The sequence below is a fragment of the Triturus cristatus genome, chromosome 2_2 (genome assembly GCF_964204655.1).
Source record: "Triturus cristatus chromosome 2_2, aTriCri1.1, whole genome shotgun sequence".
Lineage (NCBI taxonomy): Eukaryota > Metazoa > Chordata > Amphibia > Caudata > Salamandridae > Triturus > Triturus cristatus.
In genome coordinates, this window is record NC_140582.1 from 511,306,750 (window position 1) to 511,331,211 (window position 24,462).

The 24,462-nt window shown below is 46.1% G+C and overlaps 1 long non-coding RNA gene across 1 annotated transcript in view; it reads right to left on the minus strand.

The window, feature by feature from the left end:
• Positions 1–8,201: 8,201 nt before the first annotated feature.
• The window catches only part of LOC146862437 (uncharacterized), an 82,604-nt gene continuing 66,343 nt past the window's right edge, over positions 8,202–24,462 (minus strand). The window contains exon 3 of the long non-coding RNA XR_014978445.1: positions 8,202–10,255. This is a non-coding gene — a long non-coding RNA (uncharacterized LOC146862437). The remainder of the gene's footprint in view (positions 10,256–24,462) is intronic.

Consider the following 24,462-nt stretch of genomic DNA (forward strand, 5'->3'; position numbering starts at 1 on the left):
TCCCGAGTGCAGAGATTCAATTCTGAGTGTGGAAACTTCGTCTTGAGAATGGAAACTACTCCCAGAGTGTGGAAACTCCACAGCCATAAAGATACTACTCGTAAGTCCCTTTGGGAATACCAAAAGTCATAAACGTAGACTTTTGGTCTACGTTCACCTTGGTGAATCGGGCCCTAGGTTCTGCTTCTACAACATTGAAGATACTGGTATCACCTGGGATGGGATTGTGATTTATCATTTCGCTTTTATATTTTAGTAATTGCAATTCCATTTATGATTCTGAATACTTACTCATGTTATCTCTAGCCAATGATAAAATTCCCATCTAACAGGATAACACAGAGAACAATTGAATATACCAGTATGAAATCCTCCAAACCAACCAAGCAATAGTGGTTGAGTATGAAGTGTACAATGCTTTTGTTTCTGGATATTTACACTGACCTCAGAACATAAAATCCATGGACCACTTTAGAGGTATATCCTTCTGTGTTGGTCAGTGATATTGTCTCATTAGTGACTTATGACTAGCACTTCAAACTTTGCTTCAGGAAACCCCATGTTGCCCTGACTCTACAAAATATCTGGCACAAAATCCTTGAGAATATCTTCTCCCTGTGACTGCTGGCTTGGTCATTTTCTCATCTTGAAATCTGTTGCACACACTGTCATGTTTTTTTTGCAATTTGGCCCAGATTAAGTACCACCAGTTATTCCTCTATGTCTTTTGGGGATGATGAGTTTTGAAAAACTAAGTAAGATTCAACTGCTTTGTGCTTTCACATAATGCTCTTCTTACTCAGCATAAAAGAGTATAAAGAAAGCAAAAATGGAACTCCAAAAGTAGCTTCAGCAATACAGAACTAGAGGGATGTGAGAAGTAGATCGTTAATTTGCGGCAGAATGGGTATACGCTGCGTAGTTGAATTCTATGTAGACTGTGAATCCACCAATGGAATAACTCATGTTACACAATTCCCATGCCACCAGTACTGCCTGTAGATTATCCACTCAAGGTGATTTAGTAAGCCAAGATTCTCAGAGTCCAGTTTAATTTCCAGTAGGACACAGTTTAGTAAGACCAAACTGGTGTCGAGGCAGGCGTAAAATTGGGTCAGAATTCACTATATCATCTTTTGGGGGAACCACATTTGGCTCTTTAATATCTTGTCGTTTACCCAAAGAGCAATGGGGAGTTATTCTATAAGCCCATAACATTTTCTTTAATTTGGTTTACCAAGAAAGTCTTGATTTACTACAAAACTGCAAAGTACTTTTGATTACTCTATTTAGTATCTTAACTATGCCATCGCTGGAAGGAGGGTGAATTTCTGTTTAATGCCAGCAGATGTTAGAAAGTTCATCATCTCTTTGGATTTAAACTGCACCCCATTATCAGTTCAAATGGAAGCAAGAAAACCTTCTTGTAAGAAAATAGAGTCCAAAAAATCGATAACAGTTTTGGTGTCAACTTTGTCCACTACTCTTAATTCAAACCACCTGGAAAATAAATCGACCAACACAATGATGTACTTAATTGTACCATCCATCCAATTGATTGGTCCCCATAATGTCCAAAGCTACATCTTCCCAAGGCAAAACAGGGGAACAAACTGCAGCTAAAGGTGGATTGAAAGTTTTTTGGGTCTTATCAGCAACTTCGCAATTTATGCAAGAACTTACAATTTTCTCAACAGCACTGTCAACACCAGGCCACCAATAATGGCCCCAGACTCTGGATTTGGTATGAAAAAAGCCAGGATGCCCCTCATGAGATAAATGTATGATTTGCTCTCTTAATAACTCAGGGGGAATAACTTTGTCACCTCTCAAAAGTAAATGATCAGATAAAGTGAGTTCATCTCTTACTTCTCAAAAGCCTCTCAAATCATCACGCAGATTTTTTTTACTAGAGATGTTCCAACCATCAATAACTTTGGACTTAACTTCAGTTAAAATAGTACCTTCATTATCAGCCTTAAACCAATCTTCTTGAGATATACTGTTCTGAAATTCACTGCTGGAAAGGACATTGACAGCAGAAAACTCATTCCATAAGTTACAATCAATCTCTATTAAAGGTAATGAAAGTCTACTAAGACAATCGGCTATAACATTTTTAGCTCTTGGAACATATTGTATTTCAAATAAAAAATCTTGTAAACGCATAGAAAGTCTGGCAATCCTCGCATTGGCTCTGTTAAGACCATCTTTAGTGAGTAATTTAGTGAGAGGTTTTTTTTTAAAATATATTTTTATTGATTTTTAACCACAAACAAAGCATCTGGTATTGTTGGACGTCATTATCAAGGGACACATTTCTTGAGACATATACACTGTTTCATATCAGTCATCTGGATAAATTTATATACTATAATATCCATTACGCTGTCTTCTTAGTGCAAACTTCTAACGGATAATATCTCCCATTTGCATTGGTATCATAGCAGTCCTGCAGCTCTCACCCATATGTCAGCAAGTCAATCAAGTTATGTGCTCACCTAATTACTTGCCACCCCCTCCCCTTTACCCTCCCTAGCCAATTCCACTGGTGTGTTCTCTATTAGCATGAACAAAAAACTATTCATCAATTTTACGTAACTATTCAGGGATGTGTATCTGTCTTACTCTCTTGAAGTTATGAGCCTGGCCTAGATCATTCATACTTCCGCAACAGTGTCCCCCGGAGTTACAAGGAACCCCATTATAAGCTTTCAGTCCGGGGAGTGCCCAGTGGCAGATCCAATGAATCGCCATCCGATTCTGGTTCAGGTAACGTCAGCAGCGCAACCAGGGCTTCCCACGCTTTTGCGGTTTCCAGTGCCTTCTCATTGTTAGCTCTCCTAGCGTGTTGGAACCGAACCACACTCTCACTAGCTGCCCAGTTAGTGAGCTCCACCTTCCGGCGCTCTATGCTGGGTCCCTGCCTGGTCTTCCACTGCCTCGTTAATTCCCTTTTGGCTAGCAGCAACCCCAGGTCTAAAATCTTACTCGTAACTTTCGTCCAAGCTGTATGAGGAAACCAATGTAATATACATGCTCCCATGTCGGGTTCGATCTGCCTAGCCGTCACTCCAGACAGTACATCAACCACTTCCTCCCAATACGTTCCCAGCTGCGGGCAACTCCACATCATATGGATAAAATCTGCTGCTTCCGATTGGCATCGGGGGCATCGGGCTGTGTCCACGTTAAAATATTTATTTATCTGCGCCGGGGTTAAATACGCCCTATGTAATACGTAGAAATGGATAAGTTGGAATCTAGCATTACGCGTGCTCTTCCACGCTCTTTCTACTATCTTTGCCCATGTTGCTTCAGGAATATCTTTACCCAGGGCTGCCTCCCATTTCCCCTGTAATTGACTCAGCGGCTGCAACCCCTCACTCACCATTCGCCTATATAAGCACGTTATAGCTTTGACGGTCCCTGCTGCCATTACAACATATTGCAAAAATAACAGTTGATGGACAGAATGCAGAACAATGTCATACATTCACCCCAGTACAGAGATCTGGGCCTAAATCCATCGGTTTTTTGCTCACCATGACATTCCAGTTTGAACCCAGCCATATGCAAATCAGTCTTGACCCTGTGCCTCATGGGAACAGTCCAGCCCGAACTGCCAAGCCAGGTCCTCCCTGGACTGGAACCAAGCATCCTAGGACCGGTTTCGGGGTTTCACCCCTCTTCAGCCAGGATAGCTTGATTCCAGTGGCATGGAGGACACGGGACTCACATCTGAGCATACCAGTCCCACTCGGGGTGACAAATGCAAAAACAACAGTTGATGGACAAAATGGGGTGGTGGAGTGAGCTAAAGAATGATGATGGATTGAAACCCAGATCAGTTGACTGGGGGTGAGTGTTTGATTAGCTCAAACGCTCCATCCATCATCCCCTTTGGTATCGCTTTGTTCGCCCTAAATTGACAGGGTATGCCCAGACGTGGGTCCCTTGTTCACTTTGCCACTGGAATCAAGATAGCCTGGCTGACGAGGGTTATGAACCCGAAACCGGTCCGAGGATGCTTGTTTCCAGTCCACGGAAGACATGGCTTGGCAGTTCGGGCTGGACTGTTCCCATGAGGCACAGGGTCAGACTGATTTGCATATGGCCATGTCTGAACTGGGGTGGTGGAGTGAGCTAAAGAATGATGATGGATTAAACCCAGATCAGTTGACTGGGGGTGAGTGTTTGATTAGCTCAAACGCTCCGTCCATCATCCCCTTTGGTATCGCTTTGTTTGCCCTAAGTTGGCAGGGTATGCCCAGACGTGGTCCCTTGCTCACTTTGCCACTGGAATCAAGAAAGCCTGGCTGACGAGGGTTATGAACCCGAAACCGGTCCCAGGATGCTTGTTTCCGGTCCAGGGAAGACATAGCTTGGCAGTTCGGGCTGGACTGTTCCCATGAGGCACAGGGTCAGACTGATTTGCATATGGCCGTGTCTGAACTGGGGTGGTGGAGTGAGCTAAAGAATGATGATGGATTAAACCCAGATCAGTTGACTGGGGGTGAGTGTTTGATTAGCTCAATCGCTCCATCCATCATCCCCATTGGTATCGCCATTACAACATATTGACATGTTAAAGATCTCTGTGGCTCCGACAACCCTTCTCCCCAATGACGTTGGATTGCCGACACTAGGGCGGCGTGCAGTAAGAAATCGCCCCTGGGAAGGTCATATCTATCTTGCAATGTCTGATAAGGCAAAAGGACTCCCTCCTCATACAGGTCCCCAATCACTTGCAAGCCCTGCTCCTCCCACACAGCTAGCACAGACCAGTCTCCCCCATGCGGGAGGGCCGTGCACATGCCTAAGGGAATCTCCGGAGCATATGGCCGGGTAGCTTCACCTCTACGCTGGCTTCGGTTCCAGCATAATCTCAGCGTTCGCTCCTCGTGGGTTAACGAGTCGAGTCTCAGCCACTGACAAAGGACAACAAAGGACAACACATGGCGTGGGGTCCATCGACCCCTCGGGTCATCTGGGCCCCTAAACTCCCTCGCCACTGCTTGGGAAAGCCACTGCAATTTAGAACACTTAACACCTTCCTCAGTCTAGCATCATGTTGGTGAGAGTCACAGCCCATTATGAGAATGTCATCTTGGAAAAATGTAATCCCTGGCATGTCACCAAATAACAGTGACATTAATGTTTGAAAAACAGCCGTTGCAGAGGCTAATCCAAATGGCATGCGGTGAAAGTGAAAACAACCAAACGGAGTGCAAAAGGCTGTTAAATCTCTACTAGAATGGTGCAAGCAAATCTGATGATATGCCGAAGACAAATCAATCGTAGAGAAACATTTGGCACCACAAGTATGAGATAACATTTCATCTATCCTTGGTAACGGAAATTTATCAGCAATAAAATTTTCGTTGAGACTCCACAGATCAACACATAAGCAGATTTTTCTAATGGGCACGTCTAGCGATGACCAATGGAGAAATTCATTCTGAGGCCTCTACAGGTTCGATAATGCCACAGTCTTGTAATTTGGTAAAATACTTTTTAACTTCATCTTTAACAATCATGGGAAAGTTTCGTACCTTATGTATTCTAGGTATGGCATTACTTTTCAGCCTAATGTGATGAGCAAATCCCTTGAGTTTGCTAATTTTACCTGTAATCACATTAGGAAATTCTTTGAGAACCCAATTCTTGGTGCTTTCACCTTCGCAAGCAACAAAAACCTGCTATGGGCTATCGGGATCAAGAATAATATGTAAAGCTATTTGATCCTTCCAACCCAAGACAGATGGACCCTCGAATGCTACATAAAGTTTACAAATGGCTGTACGATTTTTAAAATCAAAAACTAAAGAACGGTAACCTAACATATCAATTTTGTCACCAGTGAAGCTTTCAGGAACATCATCAGCAGGTTCTAAATGTGAACCAAGTGCATCTACAAATTTCGTATCCCAAATATTTTTTGCAATAATAGTAAAAGGGGAACCTGAATCTGCTGCAACCTGCAAGGGAATACACTCAAACTTTACAGTGCACAAAAATTTACTTTTGTCTGTACTATTGATATTGAGAACGATATTACACTTCTTGTTCTCAGTAAAATGTTCTCATAATTTTGAGATTCAGAATCATAATCAGAAGAGTTAGAATCTGTTTCTGTGAGGCAAGTAACCTTTGTTTTTTGATTAGATTTCTTACTGCAAACTTTGGCAAAATGACCTAAAATCCCACATTCCAAACACTTTGTAGATCTAGCAGGACATATATCAGAATTGGCATTATGTGTTTTGTTACCACATCAATAACATGCAATAGTTGAAGAACCGTATTGATTCACTTTTGGTTTACACATTTTCCATGGATTGAAACCTTTACTCGAGAAATTCTTGTTTTTTCCATTAACCGCTTTTCCTTTTTTGCACACTGAAATTTTGTTGACTGTAGAGGGTCTATTTTGTTCTGATAATGCCTTGGAACTCCTATCGGACAGTTCAGCTTTTTAGGTCTCGCCTGACCCAGCGCATGCGCTGGTCTGGCGAGACTTATTGAGAGGGCTCCAAAAAGTGCTGCCAGCCTAGAGCTACAGTGCATGTGGGCGGGCGCGCGCGCCGCGCTTTACCGCAATTACTTTCACTTTCGTGGCCGCACGGCCGCTTTGCATAGCCAATAGGTCTCGCTTTTGGGACCTTATAAGTATTTAGTTATGCAACTGTTGCATGGCTAAACACTTGTATGGTCCCAAAGGCGAGACCTATTGGCTATGCCAATGCTTGTTTAACTAAGGCACTGACGTCTTTTAAACTGGAGTCGCCTTCTATCCACAACCTATCTTGGACACCTTTATTTTTAGTGCATACGACTACTTGATCACGAATCAGTTCATCGTGCAAAACACCAAACTTGCAAGATGAAGCTAACGTTTTTAATGAAGAAACGTACTCCTCCACGGATTCATGTTGTAGTTGTTTTCTTTTAACCTCTTCCGTGCTCATGACGTCTCCCAGCCGTCATGAGTCACGATGGGCATGTGCGGACGACGGCCGGGAGACGTCATGACCACGCCCGCAATCGGAATGTCAGCACCGCGGGAGCGCTGCGTCAGAATTTGCGCCGCAGCGAAGAGGTTAAAGAAGGCACGCCAGGTTACGCCTATACATACAGTTGGAGAATAATGTTCAGAGAGATCTAAAATAGCTGCCTTAGAATTGTAAACGTCCAGAGGTCTATCAGGTTTCTGCATTTGATTATAGACTCTCAAACCCTCTAGACCTAGGCAGTATAAAATAATTATTTTGTTTCTTTCACTAGACAAAATTCCTGCACTGTCTTCTAAAGTAGCTATGTAATTTAAAAAACACTCCTTCCACTCTAACCACTTAATAATTGGATCGCCAGGTGCAGTCAGAAATTCGTTTGGAGTACTTAGATTAATATTGATATTGGTGTTGGAACCACTTGAAGTAGTTGCTCTGTCACTGGCATCCATGACAAATAAAATGTCAAAAAAAAATGTGAATCACTTACTTGAACCAGAATAAAGAAGCAATATGTATGTATAAATAATGCCGTTGGCAGTTCGACAAAGTTTTTCAGTTAAGGAGCTTGCCATCATGAGTTGAGTTCATGAGTCTGGTCGAAGAGGTTATGTTGCGTGACCCTAAGAAGTCAAGTTGTTTCCCAAAATGCTTTGCGAAGAGTAAGAAGCGCTTGAATGCTCCGTGGAAGCTGCAGCCAAGCAACCAAGAATGCCTAGGATCGTTGGAGCCGGTAGGACTGTAATGATTTAAAGTTGACCGTTGGTCAAGAGCGCGAGCGCGTGAACCCAAGGATGATAGATCTTATACAGAAGTCATAAATAAATAAAAATTCTGACTCACACTTATTCGCACTCATAAGACTCACCAATGTGGTGAATTCATTTGCCAAAACTGTTGTCTTCCTCTGTAGAGATGAACCGGCTCTTCATTAACAAACACCTCCAAACATGGGAAGCGTGCAGGTAAAAGTAGTGTAGAAACGCCTTGAATTGAGGAGTATTGAAGTCGCCAATTCCACTTGACATTCAAATTCTTAGAAGGTAGAAAAATATTAATAAAGATGGCAAAATACTTTATGGGAGGATCTTGCAGAGAAAAAAAATATTATCCCAAATCGTCGCTAATCGTTGAATAAATCTCGGAATGGATTTATTGGTAAAGCTTCTTTATTGGTATTGTGCAGGAGTAAACACAGCAGGTAAGGACAGGCTGGCAAGAATGAATCCACAATATTCTACAACATTAGTACAAATACATAGACTCAAGAATGTAGAGTGTTCAGGAGACTCTAAACACAGCACATTCCATTAAGACCAATGAAGACAAGCAAATATGAAACAATTAATGAATTAACTCACAGAGCTAACCATATACTACAATGACCCTCCTAGTCCACTAGTGATATTGCCCTTCATTTGGATAACCAAGATACTCCTGTTGAGCACTTGGCACTACAGGAGTAATAAGGTTGAGCAATGCAAGGCTTAGTCCAGCAGATAGTGGAGGCTAAAGGTTTTCAGTTACATCATGACACAGTACACAACACTCAAATAATGTTCAACCATAGCTGTATACGCATAAAAGCATATAACAATTATTGTCAGGGATCTACACATAGAAGTTAGAATTATTATACATATTGAAAACCAGAAGGTTGTAACATCTTCTGGGGTTGGGATGCAACCACAAGTGTTTTTATATCTTTCATGCACTACGTGCTAAGATTTTAAAAGAAATAGGTCTTACGATCAGTGAGGATGCAGTTGGTTTAACTGAGAGGCTTTCTTGACGCCTTGAGTTGGCTCTGCTATTGAGATTAATGTCAAAAAGCCCCATTATTTCTTGCCTTATGCAGCCGATCCACAAAAAGCATTGGTGTATGCGTCAGCTGTCAAATCTGTCCACCCATCTGATTTATATGTCAGGGATCTGACTGACTAAACTTCATCAAGCCTCCTCCGTCTCCGTCGCTCTCATCTTCCGCTGTCTACGAAGTAATGCTGTAAAAGTGGCTAACGGAGGCATTCCACCATGATTCCACCCACCCGATTATGACTTTGCTTTCTGTTGCGGTATCAATGGCGATTAACCCTCCACAACTCATCTATCAGCCTTTAGCCAATATTAGGTGCAAAACACTACCCCACCCTTACTCCAGTTGTTTATGGCCATGAACATCCTGCTGCAAGGCGCTGTGTTCCTGCTCTTGGGGAAGGAAGATGGCCTCACATAATGGTGGGTGTTCTTTGTTTATTTATTTTAAAACCACTAACTTTTCCGTCACTTCTCAGAGTTAGTGGTGGGTGTTGTGTTATAAATATTGTGCTAAAATTAGTTTTTTCTAAATAAAATATATGTCATTTTGGTTTGTGGCACTTTTATATTTATGTGCTTTACAACAAAAAGGCACCCATTCCATTTATTAAGTTGGAAGTGTAAAACCATTGCATTTAATGCATAGGTTTTTATGTTTAAACATACCGTTCATACAATGCCTTAATTTATCATTTATTACCCTTTTTGAAGTGCATGTCAAACAAACAATGATTTTATACTGTATTAATGTTTGTGTTTCTAAGCATGTATAAAATTGGACATTCTTTTACACTTTAATGACACTCTCACGTACAAGTGTGTTGTTCCTAAATATGCCAAACAGTACATTGTTATACTTGTGTAGATATATCTCTCACATACAAGTGCATTTGTTGAACTTCAGAAACAGAATTCATGAATCCTACACATATATAACCCTTTTAGGATTTCACATAGTGTAACCTTTGAATTAATTATTTTGTCTGCATTCCTGTTTTTTTTACAAACAATACTGTTGGATTTTACTTGCAATCACCTACACAAACATACAAGTCTTGCAAATGTATAATTATATCTCTTTTGTCTGTGCTGAGAGTGCTGCATGGTAGAGATGGGCAGGAGCTGAGGTGCCTGGGGGCAAAGGAGATCCCAGCCTTACACTGGGGGGAAACAGAATGGAGGGTGGAGATATTTCTGGTGGTGGTGGTTGAGGTTGGTACTACTGCAGTTGGAATGGGTCCACCACCACTTGGGACTGGTTTGCTGTAGAGGCCTCTGAATGTGACAAACACAATGCCTCCTTCCTGCCCCCTTACTGTCCAGGTCTTGTCCTTCAGTGTCAGTGGTCACAACTTCTGACTCCCAATGGCCATCCAGCTCCCCATCATCCTAGCCAATTTCTCCTTTGCTTGCTCGGGAGAGTGCTTAGAGGAAAAAGAAGACAATAATATATCAGTTTCGCCATTTATGTATTTGTCTTATCTACTTGTGTTGTTTTATACATATTTAGCTTTTGGGGCACTCAGCATGATGAGTTTGATGAGCATGATGAGTTTGTAGTGCCTTCTGTCATCTTGCTGACACATTTTTACAGACAATTTTTCATTTTGTTAGAGGATCTTTCCATTCTCATTCTGTATGAGTCAAAATTCCTTATCATATACACTGTAAGGAACTTTATATGTCGTTTACATAGTGTTATGGTTATTGTTGTTGCCCCATGTTAATTTAACATGCACATTAATGTTGTTATTAACAAATTCCATCTTTTATGCAAAGTGTTATACCTGCCACCATTTGTGGTCCAATATCCAAGATTTTTAAATTATGAATAATATTATTTCTGAACCCATATTTTGTGTTAAGACTAAGCCCATTTCACCTGTGCTAAACAGGGTAAACCACATCTGCTTTTTTACTTTAAAAGTGGAAATTTTGATGTAATTGTTTGACACACATGATTTAGTAATAATTCTCTAGTATATTGTACTGCGCGTACCCAGGTCCTCTAAATTAAATACCTACATATTTGCTTAAGCACTTGTTGTCCCACACATTGCAGTAGAACGTTAAAATATGTCTTAGGCCAGGCTTATTGTAGCCTATAGTGCAGATGTAAACAGCTATTGCGACTATGTCAGTAAACACACTTGCCAAGTCTATACATACATTTTTACTACATGTCACCCCAACAGTAGTACCTAACAGTTCAGAGGGCAGGGTGCCTAGTAGGTAACAAATTTGACATGTAGTTATAATGTATATTCTACTAGTGAATAACACTAATAACTATTTTCACTAGTATTGGCCTGTCCCTACCACAAACAAAGACTGGTTCAACATCTTACTAACAATAACAGCAAAAATTACTTTGCTAGATGGCGAGAAAATACTTCTTCTACTAAAGTGACCTTTCAGTTTAAAACCTATGTAATGTTCAAGTTTATTTTAAATGTTTAACTTCAGAAATGTAACTTTTTGAAATATTTTTCTGTCTTAAAGTTTTTAGGCCTTCCTGGGAGTTTACATCTGCACCTGGGTGTGAATTACTCACCTCCTGGGTTTTGAGTGTGTTTTTCTTTTTAACACAAATTTTATTGCACTTTTCATAATACCCTAGACGATATTGCAGGAAAATGATGTCCATATACAGTAGTTCACTTAACACATTAACATATTTAGTACTATTATCTGTAGTTGAAGGTATGGTGGAACATGTATCAATAGTGATCATGGACAAAAGAACAATTATTTGTATGTCAAACCACGCCCACCCAGATCCCTTCCCAAAACGTATAACGGCTGTGTGTCACTAGAGGGCCAACCATATAGGAAGAAGGGGGGAGGAGAAGGGCGGAGACGGGAGTGTTAATATAGGTGTTGTGTAACGTATTTATAATTCTAGCAAACTCTGGCGATAATGGGAGCCACACCTTAGTTTTTAACAGGTGAGGGTTATTACTAAACCAATGGATATCTGCACATTGGGATCCAACTGCCCACTCAGGATCTAAGGCTAGCGCTTTAAATTTCTCTAATAACAAGTCCCATTCCATGGTGATCAGGGTTTTGCAAAGTCCCATATGTTCCTCTCACCGAAGGCCCACGCTTTCGGTGAGGCCCCATTGGTAGAGGTTTTCACGCCAGTCTAGTAATCTCGGGGCTCTTGGGGATTTTCAGCACTTTGTGAGACGGGGCTTCGCTAGTAGTAGTGCCAGAATTGCAAAATGTGCTCCCACCTTGGAACCTCTGAGACCCACAGATAACCCCAGGATACAACTTTCCAAAGTGTCCTGCGGGTCCGGCATGTGACCTCAGTTAATGCTTTTAATACTCCTGTCCGGTAATTTGACAGTTGTGGGCAGGATCATAGCATGTGGAGCAGGTCTGCCCCTTCCACTCGACAACTAGTACATAGTGAGGATGCTGTTGAGTATATCAGATTAATTTTATATGGCATTAAATATGCCATTTTGGGGATACTCCAGCAGTTTCGTCCATTCTGTATCGGAAAATGCCCTACCAAAGTCTACTTCCCATTTCGCTCTTAGGGCCTGATTTCGATGTCAGACGGACTGGAGTCCGTCTGACATCGGTCAAGAACTGTAACCCGAACGACGTCCTGTCGTCGGTTATGGACTTGCAAGTGAGATGCGACCAAACCCTGTTTGGTTGCATGCCTATACCTTTCAATAAGAGTATGCATTCCGAACGAAATGCATGCTCTCATTGAAAGTGCAGGGGTGCAGTTCATCCTTGCACCCGGTGGCAGGCACCTTGAGGTACCTGCCACTGGATGCAGGGATCAACAGGGGGGCACCCTAGGTGCCCCCTAGGCCACCATTCGGCTGCCACACACCCATGGGGGCCCTGCTGGGGGCACCAAACACAGTTTTACTCTGCCTTTTTGTGCTAGAAAGACCTGCACAAAAGTCAGTGGGAAACTGCCATCCTACTCCCTCGGCTGGAAAGAGCCGGCCGCGGGAGTACTGAAGGGTTTCCGGATGGCGGGCGGGCTCTCCGAGCCTGTCGTAAGCCATCTGGAAAACCGAGCTGGATTTCTTTCCGACCAAGCCCAAGAATGGCTCGGTCGGAAAGGAGTCCGAACGGCACATTCCGAAGTGGGCAGGAGGGCTCTGACTGACTGTCGGAACCCTTCCTGTCTCCATCGAAATCGGCCCCTAAGTGTTGTAAGTGATGTCATGAGATGGTCACGGAGTCCAGCGCACAAAGAGTCCGATTACGATGTCGGTCGCATAGCCTCCGGTCGGGACCAACTGACACGCTGTAACACAGGCTCCTGTGGGGAAATGGGATGTGTGTGTAAAACCCTGCATCCTACTGCAGGCACCCCATTGTGACTGCCACACAGTGCAGGGTTTTACAGGGGGTCCATTAGGTACCCTCTTGGCCCCCAACCGGAGGCCTCAGGGTGAAGGGGGGCCTGCTAGGGGCCCCCAAAGACACTCTCCAACAGCCTTTTTGTGTCAGAAAGGCCAGCACGGAAAGGTTGTTGGAAACCGACATCGTATTCCCGAGGATGGAAACGCTGTCCATAGGGGTGTACGATGTGCTTCCGAACGGCACAGATACTCCAAGAGCCTGTCGGAACCGAGTCGGAATGACCAAAAAGTTTACGTTCTGACCGCAAACATTGTAATCAGACAGTCAGAATATAAAACGATTGATTCAGTCCGAAGTGCTCTGTGGTGGTCAAGGAAATTCCAACTGTCTGGAGGAGGCTTTCCGCCCAACATCGTAATCGGCCCCAAAGGGTGATTCATGTACCATTGTGTGCAATGCTCTCAATAATTCATATGTCAGTGGTTTATGATCGTCAGTTGCCCAATGTCGGTGCATGTATCGGATGGGACTGCCGTGTGTTAAGAAAAAAGTGTCTGGGAGGTTTTGTGTGTGTATGAAGTCTTCATGGGACATGAGAATATTATCTGCAAATAGGTCACCAACTGTGGTTAATCCTTCACATTCCCATGATGTAAGTATCCTTAGTGTGCCTGAGGCAATTGGTAGGCCTCACAGGGGTTCCTTGGGAGTGGAAGGTGTTGAAACTGATGAATATCTCAGTGCCAGCTTTCAGTATGACAACACAATCTGTAATAATAATGTATATGTGGGATAATGTTGGGGCACCCAGGCACAACTAACAGTGAAATTGGCCACGCTCTAATTGTGTCTCAGTTATATGTATTTCTAGCAAGTTGTGACCAGCGAGTCAATATGCTAGCCACTGCAGTTGTCCAGCTATACAGTACACCTTAAAATCGGGAGCTCCTAGCCCTCCCTTATCCATTGAAAGTTGGAGTTTAGCAATACTGACTCTATGACGTCCCTGTCCCCATGTCAGATCAGTCAACAGAGTTTTGAGCTGCTGGAATATCCCTGTAGGAATCACAATTGGTATGTTCACGAAGTGGTACAGTAGACGCAGCAACAATACCATTTTGGCCAGTATTTGTCGACCAGCCACAGATAGGAGCAATTATGACCAAAAGGTTACCTGTGATATAAGAGCATTAATCATGTGAGAGGTTGCCTTCTAATAAATCAAGACTATCTCTGTAAATTTGTATCCTGAGATACCGGAAAGTGGAAGGGACTACTGGAACTGTATACTCTACCAAACTCAGGCTGGGCTCAGCATATGTACCAGCAAATAAGTATGCATTAGATTTGTCTGCATTGACTTGGACGCCGGAGAAGGTGCCAAAGATAGATGATAATTGGGCAATCTCTGATTAAGTTTCACGGAAATCTTTAAAATACAAGATCATGTCCTCAGCATAAAGCGATACAGTATGAGTTATGTGCCCATTGGGATCCCTTAATGACTTGCCTCCTGTCTGAGTCTTTGTGCTAGGGGTTCAACTGCAAGGATGAAAGATACTCTTGCCTAGTGGCACGTCCTACCAGGGCAAGATTGGGTGATATATTGAACGTGTTTTAAAACTTTCTGAGGGGACAGTGTATAATAACTTAACCCATCTAATAAAGGCCAGGGGTATCCCGAATTATGACAGTATAGAAAACATGTAGCCCCAATTCTGGCGAATGTCTAATACGGCACATCCAGCATGAGGATAAAGGTCCTAACTGCCATCCATAATCTGGAACAGCCACCGGATGTTTAATAAAGTATTAGGACGAGGTACGAATCCACACTGATCAGTATGTATTAAATGAGGGAGCACAGGAAGCGATCTATGGACAAGGATCTTGCTAATTATCTTAGACTCTATGTTTAGAATTGATAGTGGACTATAGGAGGTCAACTCACGCAGGGGCTTCCCGGGTTTTAGTAGTTAGTAGACTAAGGCTTCTTTTGTGGAGGAGAGGAGTACACCTTTACCTAGGGATGTATTATACATTTTCTCTAACGGGGGGATCAACTGAGCAGAGTAGGTGGTATAGAACTCCACCGGGAGTCCATTCGATCCCAACATCCTATTACGTGCTAATTCCTTCGGGCCCCTCTAATTTCATTCACAGTAATGGGTGCAAAAAGATCTACCCTGTCTGTTGCCAATACCTTTAGTAGGCGCGCTTGATGCAAGAACTCTAGGACCTCCGAGGAATCAGGAGTGGGAAGTAATAAATAGAATTCTGTATAATAATCCCAAAATGCTGTGTTAATTTCAAGGTGCATATTCACACCACCTATAAGAGTATTTACCGCTAGGATCAGTGTGGGGGAAAGGTTGGGACGTATCATACATGCCAATAGTGTATACGAACGGTCAGCCTCTGCATGTATTTTCTGCATGTATTGCCAATAATCTATCACCTGGAGCTGTCCTAAGAGCTCTGCATATTTTATCTGGGCTTCCTGTAAGCAAGGTGGTGTATTCGGGCTATCCAACACAGCCTTCTCAAGTGGCCACAGTGAGTCCTCCTCCTCTCAAAGCTCTCGGAGGACCACCCATCTGGCTCCTACCATGGAATTAATAGCCTTATCACGAATTACTACTTTAAAAGCTTCCTGTTCTATAATGGGTGTAAAAGCAGTGCGAGTATTAGTTGCAAAATATGTATCTATTGGGGTTGCCAGTGTTTCGCAGAAGACCGTATCCTCCAATAAAACAGGTTGTAGCCACCATGTAGGGATCGGTGTAGGTACCTGGCCCCATGCCAGAGTGATCTCTGGGGGATTGTGATCCGATATGGTCTTGCCTAAATAAGTGGCATGGGTCATGCGTGATTGAAGATGTGTTCGGCATAGAAAGCTATCTAATCTTGTATGCAGGGCATCTGGATAGGAATAAAAAAAAGTATTCTCTCATACCTTCATTGCGACCCCTCCACAAATAAATCAATTTCCAGCCATCTTCCCATTGTTTTAACATTCGAGCTCGACCGGCCGGTCTGTTACTGTGAAGCAGGGGGTGAGATCTATCAAGTGTACTATCCAGTACTGCATTAAAACCTCCTCTCAGTACCCAGGGGTGTGGAGCCCAATCCACTAGTACTGTAGACAGATGTGTATAAAAGGCATCTATGCAAACCAATATTATCATGTCACCATCTTAGGTGCCTTTCACCAACACATATTGACCTTATTTGTCTATCTTTGTGTCGTGAAGCTCAAATGGCACACCAGAACGAACCCAGACCGCAGCACCCCAGGAGTAGGCAGAATAAGAATTGAGGCATAGTTGACCACGCCATCATTTACGTAGTTTAGTTGCTTCCATGGTGAATAAGTACGTTTCCTGGAGAAAGGTTATATGAGCGTGACACCGGTGTAATTGGGCTAATAAACTATGGCTTTTTTGTTTGGAGCCCATACCCCGTACATTCTAGGTTATCACATTATACTGTTTCATCACTGATGACATCTATGTGATTATATTAGTAAATCCACACTTAGGTGTAGTATACCCACAATCACTCTCCATTCCCAAATGATATCGGTGACACAAGCAAACATAATCAAAAAACAAACTATTAATACTTGGTCCAGCGATTGCGGGTCGTTTGACCAAACCTGTAGAGAAAAAAATTAACAACACAAACAGTAAGAACCAAGTGCACCTGCTATAGAGGTGCAAACAGCCAAACCAGTAAGACATGCTATAGGAGCTCTACACAGTCCAAGAAGCCATCTCGGGCCACCTTGCACATGCCCCTGGGCCCCAAACCTACACCCAGTATTAATAGACAAGAGAACAGTGCCTTTGAGTGCTGCCCAACTCAGTGTGTCCAAAGGGAGAACACCACTGTGATGGCAGGCTCCAGTCAGTTCCAAACCATATGGGCTAATGGTTATAGGTAAAATCTCAGGATGTAAGTGAGACAAGGTGATGCATAGTGTCCATGTAGGTTAACATAGCATATGTAAAACAATGTGGGTCAATTGTGCTTGGATCCTTTTCATAATTCGTCTGTGAGGTTACTGCTGAGAAGAGCACTATACTACCTGCTGAATCTGAGTTAGAGACACTATTCTGGGATGAGGTGGAACTGATGAGAGGGTGCAGTGTTTTCAGGGTAGTTGCTGGCCTCAGTGCCGCTAGCTGTACCTCCAGTATCTGTTGTGGGAAGGGGGTTCCACGGCACATTCTGCCTCCACAAGCAGTAAATTCTATCCGTCTCCTCTTCTTCCTGCGCTTTGCCCTAGACAGTGCTGCGTCTGATTGTTGGTCCAGCCAGTCCAGGGCCTGCTCTGGGGTATAAAATAATATGTGCCTGTTGGTTTTGTGATACTTTGAGTTTGGCCGGGAAGAGAAGGGCATAGGTGAGGCCCACATCACAGAGCCACCACTTGGCCTCCTGAAAAGAGGTTTTACTCCATTGGACAGTAATGGTATAATCTGGAAAAAGAGAGACTCTCATGTTATCTACCGAAATGGGTGCTTGGTCTCTGGCTGCCTGCAATAGGACAGCAACGTGTCTGAATCTTGGTCACAATTGGTCTTGGAGGGGCACCGGGACTAGATTGGTTAGTAGGGACTCTGCTGGTCCTTTCGAATACAAACACGTCCGAGACTCTTGTAGGAGCAACTGGAGTCTGAAATCATTCCTCCATGAACTGAGTCAGGCATTTTCCCTCCATGCCTTCCGTAAATCTGATGATACAAATAATATTGCGGAAAGCCCTTCCCTCCACATACTCCGCCCTGTCCTGTAAGAGATCCACTCGATGTTGCAATTGGGCCACTTGCACAGTAACTTGTTCATGGCCAGGAGATAGTGTTGAGAGTGTTGCTTCAGTTGTCTTGACCCTGTCTGATAATTTCAGATGATCATCTTTTAGCAGGCTCACGTCTGGGGTGATGGCCCCCAACTGTTGCTCCATTACTTGACATGATTCCCTGATTTCCTGCTGGATCAGGTCTAGTTTGTCCGAAGAAGGTGTTTCTCCTGAAGAAGGTACAGATGTGCCTGTGATCTGAGCTCAAGAGCCCTCCAGTGGAGGGGACTGGGAGCAAATCGGTAAAGCAAGTCTGTCTGTTTTTGTTCTAGGGCTCCCCATATTTGGCTGGCGACTACTGTGCACCCAGCCCACTGTAGCTGGGAGTCCACAAACCACCGGGAAGCTGAACAAGACTTCAGGCTCTTTACCAAAGAAGATCGGCGAGTCGGGCCACTGGTCAATTAATTCAGCAATTCATACAAAAGGGGAGGAGGCACGGCACCCTACTGCAGCATACCAATGAACTTATCTCAGCTATATATCCAGTTGGTTACTGCCTCCAGTGAGGTCTATCCCTAACATGCAGAGCACTGGGCCCCACTAGGCAAATAGCAATCTTGATGCACTGCACAGTAGTCTGCAGACTCACACAGAGGGCTACTCTCTGTCAATGCCCCCAGGCCCTCGAGTACTTCCAGGTGTAAAAGCGTGGGTCCGGCGTGCTCCGGCCCTCTCTCTAGGGTCTGTAGGGGCTATATATTAATAGGATTGAGGTGAACAGAGTTCTTAGGCCAACTATTTCCAAGTACAGTTTCTCCGGCTGCGAGTGCGCTGTTGGACTATACAATCAAGCTGCCACCTAGGCCCACAGTCACTGTAGCATATGGTAGTGTGCTCGTGGAAGGAAGGAAGAAGGGACAGGTCGCAGTGTAGCTCAGAGCACAGCTCAAATGACCTCTTCCAATTTAGCTGGAATACAGGGCATCCATTCAACACCCAGAGTGGTGCGGTGGGCAGGGTCCAGGCTGATCAGCACTGTGAGGATGGCGGGAGAGTAGTGGTCCCCTCATCCGGGCCCTAATAGCATGGACTGCAGCAGCAACCCTCAGTGGGAAACACTCCCCTGCGCCCCCTTGCCAGATGGCCTAGGCCGTCCCGGGGGATGGGAGCATGGAGATTGGAAAAATAAAAGGGCCTCAACGGGCTGGGTGCAAACATATAAGTCTCTCAGTTGGACCATGCTCCACACGGCGGCCCGCACAATCATGGGTATGTACTGCATACACTGACCGTCGACCATTCAGACACTCCGTCATCTGCTGTTGTCCGCAACCAGCAACAGGGATCCAGGCAACCTCGGCGCACAACACAGGGCGCTGATCAATCACGGCTCATATTTTCAGTTGCTGTCGCCTTCTAGGTCGTGCAGAGTAGTTACCAGTCAGAACACGCCAGGGACTTCTGGTACATAGTACGGGGCCATCGTGGGGTGCTCTCTCACTACTGCATGGCCAAAGGCAGTTCCACCACAGTCCACCACAGCCTCCGCTGCTGTTATTGCATTTTAAGACACAGACCATCACCATCTTGGCAGCGCGGTGCAGTCACCGGCCTGTAACACATGGTGCCCACAATCACCTACCTCTGCACTACAGTGGGATATCAGTGTGTCATAGCACTGACCCAGATATCTATGCTTTAGGATGGGCACTCGATGGCTGCAGGATTATGAGATATGGGCCAGATTACGAGGCGCGGGAGCTCCATGATTACACGTCCGCCATGTTCGGGTGTTGGCCATGCCCCCACCTCCTGTGTATTGTGTTTTATAGGCAGACCCAGTTCAAAATGGCTGGGTGTGGGCACTTTGCCCTATCCTGACAGAATGGAAAAAGAGGGACTGTGGCTTGCCAGCACTTACAGTTCAAAGGGCTCTCCGCCCCTCACACTCAAGTGAATTTTACACCAGCCCTGTCCTGGCCATTATCCCCTTAGAAAGGAAGGAGCTAAGCCCAGAAGGGAGAGGGGAAACTAGCAGAACTGGTTTGTCACCTGACAAATCCAGTATCCACAGGCTGGCACACCATTTTAAATGTGACACCCTCTGTGAGGAACACTCCTACACCTGTGAAGATCAGAAGAAGGACTTTCCTGCTGATCTACAAGGAAGACTGGACCTACTGCCCAATTTCGCCAGATCCCCAAGAAGTTACTCCAATTGTCAGTTGGCTGCCCCCTGTGTTGAACTACAGGGATACAACAAGTCTACCAAGACACATAAACTTCTGCAAACTTGTCCAAAGTTTATAAATATTTCCGTTACTTTGCCTAATTTGAGCCTTTCCTGAAACCTGGCCAACTGGCCAGTCCCTGCTGGAATAGCCCTGGGGACTTCCTTTGCCTCTCGTGTTGTGATTCTTAGAAACGGACATCATATTCAAATATATTTTGTCAGAAAAACATGCATTTTCAAATAACAAGTTGTGTTGCTGGGTTGCATTTTGCAATGTGGAGATGTGTTAAGACTTTAAAGTAATCTGAACACTCTGCCAGGTAATTTAGGTCTATTATAAACAACATGTATAGCTTTTCCCACCTCTGAGATGTACCTTGGGTTGTCAAATGTATATGGCACACCTTAGAACATAACATGTTACCACTTCTGTGTAGGTGCTTAATTTAGCCTTTAGATGACTCCAGCCTTGAGTGGACAGATGAGGCATCTTTGCACATTACAAAAAACAACCTAGCATACAATTACCTCCTTGTTGCTCCTTCGTGGCCCTCAGCTCCCCATCCAGCAATAGGTAGGCCACTGCCAAGATACAGGCCTTTAAGAGAGCCTGGGTGCGCAGCATCCGCTTCCGCTCCGGGGAGGTCATCCCCAGCCGGACCTCAGCTATTATTTGTAGAAGGCCACCCGGCCTCTACGCGAATAAGCATACGCACGCACCCCTCGTGACCGGGCTCGGTCCGAGGGTATAAAATAAAGGGGCCAAGGTTGCACATGACCTTACGGCCGGAGTATATGCCTGAGTAGTTGTGTCCTTACTGTGCTCCGAAGTGTTAGGCCACAAGCCCCATCACAGCCCTCTACACTGGCGACGAGGGTGCTTTGCGGACCCCGCTGCTGTGGTGCCATCCTGTTGCTGCTTCCCGCCGCATCGCTGGCATTAAGAGAGGACGCACGCACCCGCTCCCGGAGGTGCGCATCGGGTGGTGAGGCCGCGTCTGTCCCCGTCGCGGGAGCTGCTCTCAGCGTGTGCCGGCGGCCCCCGCTACACAGCGCGACCCCGCTGGAGTGTGCGCAAAGAAGGTGAGAGGTGATTCCCCACCGAGCGCTAAACCCGATGGTGAGGCTGCGCGCACGCACACTGACGACCAGGCTCCAGAGCAGCGCGAAGGCCTCGCGTGGCACATGTCCCCCCAGGCCCAGAGAGAGGGTATGCACAGGAGGCTGCTGATGTGCCAGAAGGAAGTTTCAGACCTGCAGGAGGGGCTTTGAGATTGCTATCGGCCCCTGCCATCCTCAATAAGCACTGTTCCCTTGGAAGAGGGGTATTTTGAGCTGCCAGCAAATACAAACTCTGTGGGGTTCCTCCCCAGTGGTGGGTGCAGACCAGCCAAGGCCAACATCTCAACAGGGGCATCCACCTCCATCTAATACATGCAAGATAAGGGGCAGCCTGCGAGAATAAAAGGGGCAGCACCTGCGTAGACACCCAGGAGGCCCTCGGGGTGCATGGTCCTCGCCGGGCGGCGGTCCAGCTCAGGAGATATCACCGGTCAGTGATACAACACGCAAAGACATGGCTGATGACCCAGCGGCCCAGGCTCCAGTCCCAATGACCCCTCACTCGCATGCCTCAGTGACGTCCCTACCGTCGTTCAGCCAGTTGGCCGACCCGGCCACCGCGGCACCTAGATGGAAGCGATGGGTGGGCCGCCTCAACCACTATTTCACAGGGACTCGAGAGCATGACGGCAAAGTGAAGCGGTCGCTTCTCATGCATTTTGGAGGTGACGAACTCTACGAGCTGTTCGAATCAATACCCAACACCGGACCGGATGATGATTATGACGCCGCCATTGCCGCATTGAAAAGTACTTTGATCCCCAAATGAACCCGGATTACGAACGGTTCAAATTGCGACAGGCACGTCCGGGGGAAACGGAGACAATGGACATGTACTACGCAAGGCTCCGAAAGCTGGCGGCCACTTGCACGGGCACAACGATGAAATCAGAGCACAGTTGATCGCCGGATGCAAGGCGGTGGCCTTGCGGCAGCTCATCCTGCATCAGCCAGGCATCTCCCTAGATGAGATTCTAATCCTAGCATGGTCGCACGAGCTCTCCGATAAACGCGCGGAAGAAATGGAGACGGTAGGACTGCGGAACACGTCAGGAGCGACGGCACCCAAGCCGGTGCGGGTAAAGGAAGAGGTAGTGGAAGCCATCCAAAGACGGCCAGGAGGGGCACAAAGTCGAGGTGCAGGACCCAGGCCTAGCGGCAGATGTGGATACTGTGGATTCGACCACGGGGACCAGGACAGATGCCCGGTGAGCGGGCAGGCATGTGCAAAGTGCGAGAAAGCCAACCACTATGCCAGTGTATGTCGCGGTCGAGGGGGAAGAACACGTGGAAGTGTCCCTAGAGGGCACCCGGCGAGTCTGAAACACCTCGCACTGGACGACCGAGAGCCCGGAGCTGACCCAGATAAGGTCTCGGACGCAGCATACTACGAGGATGATGACGATGCATTCGTCATTTCATTCACTGGACGCACAGGCAAGAAAAGACGACCACCTCCCATGTGCCAAGTCCGCGTCAACGGGTCTCCCATACAGGCCCTGATAGACACCAGAGCGTCCGTGAATGTCATGGACTGCTACCAGGTTGACCGGCTGCAACCGAAGCCAACGCTAGTCCCAAGCAGAACTAGGATCTTCACGTACAGGGGCACTGAACCGCTCCCACTGAGGGGCATGATGGAGGTAGTAATATCAAGCGATGCTCGCACGCTGACAGCAACATTCTATGTCACCGAAGGTGGAACTGGCACGCTAATAGGATGCCACACGGCGGAAGATCTGGAACTGGTGTTCTTTGCGAGACAGGTGCATGAAAACCATGCGGAAGGCATCATGAAGAATTCCCTCAACTCTTCACAGGGCTAGGCAAGCTGAAGAACTTCCAGGTGAAACTGCATATTGACGACAGTGTCCAGCCGAGAGCGCTCCGACACCGACGGATACCGCTGCACATCCGCCCGCTCGTGGAGAAAGAGTTGCAGGTCCTGGAAGACATGGGAGTCATAGAGAAGGTATCGGGCCCCACACCGTGGGTGTCACCCCTGGTGGTGGGACCTAAGCCCAAGCAACTGGGAGCCATTCGTTTGTGTGTGGATATGCGACTCCCCAACCAAGCCATCCGAAGGGAGAGGCACGTGACCCCGACGATGGACGACATCGTAGCGGACTTAAACGGAGCACAGTGGTTTTCGAAACTAGACCTTAACTCGGGATACCACCAGCACGAGTTAGCTCCGGAGAGCAGGTATATCACCACCTTCTCAACGCACGTGGGGTTGAGGAGGTACACCAGGCTCAGCATTGGGGTGTCGTCCGCGGCAGAGGTTTTCCAGAATGTGATCCAAGAAACCCTGTCCGGCCTCGTCGGAGTGATCAACCTGAGCGACGATATCCTAATATACTCCCAAAGACTCGAAGAGCACCACGCCAGGCTAAGAGCCACCCTACAGCGACTGGTGGACTGTGGCCTCACTCTACATCGGAAGAAGTGTGCGTTCTACTAAAGTTCCATCGACTTCTTCGGGTACGTGTTCTCCCGGGAGGGGCTCAGGGTAGACCCTCGGAAGGCGGCGGCGATCCGAAATGCTCCAGTATCGCAGAACCCAACAGCGATAAAAAGCTTCCTTGGCATGGCAACATATTGTGGCCACTTCCTCCCGAATCTGGCCACGCTGTCGGAGCCGCTCAGGCAGCTAACGAAAACCGGGACGCCATGGGTCTGGACGCCACAAGAAGAAGCTGCGTTTCAAGGGGTCAAGAAGGCGCTGTTGGACCAAACGACAATGGCATACTTCCATCCTGGACTGAACACAGAACTGGTAGTAGATGCCAGCCCCATGGGGCTTGGCGCGGTACTTCTGCAAGAAGCGAGGCCGAGAGTCTATGGGCCAGTAGCGTATGCCAGTCGGGCGTTGACACCAACAGAAACACGCTATGCGCAGATTGAACGTGAGGCCCTAGCCATTCGGTGAGCCTGTCAGCACTTTCACTTGTATCTGTTCGGCCATCCGTTTAGAGTTGTGACCGACCACAAGCCTCTGCTGCTGTTGTTCAGCGGGTCCAGCCGGTTAGCACCACCCCGGATCGAGCGGTGTGCGGTCCAGCTGCAGGCATATTCATTCCAACGGGTTTTCCGCCCAGGGGCCAACAACCCGGCGGATTTCC